Source organism: Eurypyga helias, unplaced genomic scaffold (assembly GCF_000690775.1).
Source record: "Eurypyga helias isolate BGI_N326 unplaced genomic scaffold, ASM69077v1 scaffold24290, whole genome shotgun sequence".
Classification (NCBI taxonomy): domain Eukaryota; kingdom Metazoa; phylum Chordata; class Aves; order Eurypygiformes; family Eurypygidae; genus Eurypyga; species Eurypyga helias.
This window is the reverse complement of record NW_010227960.1, coordinates 26,064-28,009: the sequence shown is the minus strand read 5'-3', so window position 1 is coordinate 28,009 and position 1,946 is coordinate 26,064.

The window sequence follows — 1,946 nt, the reverse complement described above, 5'->3', positions numbered from 1 at the left end:
CGTAGGGAGCGGCACCGGGAGGCAGGTGTGTGACCCCCTTTGTCTGCCCCCCTGGGCTTCCCAAGAGGAGAGAGAGCGACCGCACCGACTAGCGAGACCCGCCTTGTGCTGTGGGGCTGGCAGCCCATGGAGGGCAGGTAGGCAGCGTGGGAAGGGCAGCCTTCTGCTGGCGTGGTGGGTTGTCCCGGCCGGTGAGACCACAGCTCAGAGGGCAGCTTGGGGGGGATGCTCCGAAGCTGGAGCACCACTCGTCCTCTGCTGCTGAGGAGCTGCGGTGAGGAAGTGCTGCATAATCCTGGTATTCTCTGCCTCCTTGGCTTAGGAGGAACACGCGTGCCCGTGCACGGTTATTCTATATATACAGGCTTATATTTAGATATAAATAATTGCGGGAGAGGAACGCTGAAGTCCAACGGCTGGGAAGCTGTACAAATACCATATACTCTGCTCTGCGGCTGTTCCTCTGTTCCTGCTTCCATTCAGCAGCCCCTGGTGCCATGAGCCCAGGCTCTCCAAACAGATCCTGGGCAGCGATGCTAAACCTTGAGGCGCCTCTTCGGTGTGAGGACACGCTTGTGCCATGCTGGGACGTGGTCTCTTGCCCTCAGTGCCCTGGCAGCGCTGGCGCTACGTTCAAGAGAGTGCACAGCGGCTTTTGAGAGGTGTCAGAGCGGGAGCCGGTTGGGATGAAAGAAGCGTAGCAGGGCCAGCGCCCGGGTGAGTTTCCCTCGCCTACAGTGTCCCCTGCCTCACGGGGATTACGAGAAGATCGTCTGGGCTTTGACTGCTCCGCGGTAGCTGCCAACTAGGATGTCGCTATAATCTTACCCCCTGGGAGCAGGCAGAAGGGCTGCAGTCCATGACCTGCACTGTTTAGGCTAAAGGCACGCTTCCTGCGGCCAGAAGCTATCACCGACTTGCACGAAGCAGCTGGTGGAGGAGAGGGAAGCTGCAGCCTCCCCTGACAGTGCCCTGCTTGCCTGTGTCTCATCTGATACAGTGAGGAGAGACCTTACCAGGGAGCTTGGATTCATGAACTGACCTAGGACAATACTCTTGCCTTCAGAAATACCGTGAGGGGAGGGTGATCCAGCCCCCCTGTAGTGCCTGTGTAAGGCCATACTGATGGTGTGATGTCCTCATTTCCATTGGGACCAACTGATGCTGCCAGCATTGCTGAATATCCCAGGAGTGTGGCTGAATCCCACTTGGAAGGGTCCATTGGCCAGGGCTGTCAGAGAGCCAGAGGCGAAGTCTGGGGACTGGAAAATGGGAAATGAGCTCTGTCCCATTGGAAGGTGCCTCAGCTTCAATGCATCTTGGGTCACTGTACTGTGCAAGACTTCCGGTGCTGCCCAGCTTGTCCCAGCAAGGCAAGTAGCAAGAGCTACCGGCCAGAAGGGGCTGGCTGAGCCCTTGTTCCCGGTTGGCATCGCTCACCTACGCTTCATGGTGGTGAGCTGAATCTCGCTCAGCAATGCATTTCCCCCTTGGAGGGTATGAAATGCCAAGGGACAAGCTCATCAGCCTGGGAACAACCAAAAAAATGTCCTGCGGCTCAGGTGGGACCTGATAGAGGGAACCAGTCCTCCTCCCAGTTGCTGGGTAAAATGGAGACCTTGGTACCGTTGCAGGAGCTGACTGCTGGCAGGGTTCCCTGGCTCCTGGATGCTCAGCCTTCCCCTTTCCTCTGCAGTTGGCAACGCTGCCAGCCTGGGGCTGCGCCAGCTTTCTACTAGGCAGGTGGTTCCTGAATCTGGGTGGTAGGCATGTGGGGTGCGATGTGGGGGTTTGCTGGGACTGTCCTCACCAGGAGTTGCCGATGTCTGTCCAGGGCCTTGGTGGATGGCGGCAGTTCCTAGGAATGACCGGATGCGCCCCGCTGGCCTTGTTCTGGGGGTTTGAGGTCAAAAGGGGCAGGGCTTAGTAAATTGCTGCATGGTGTA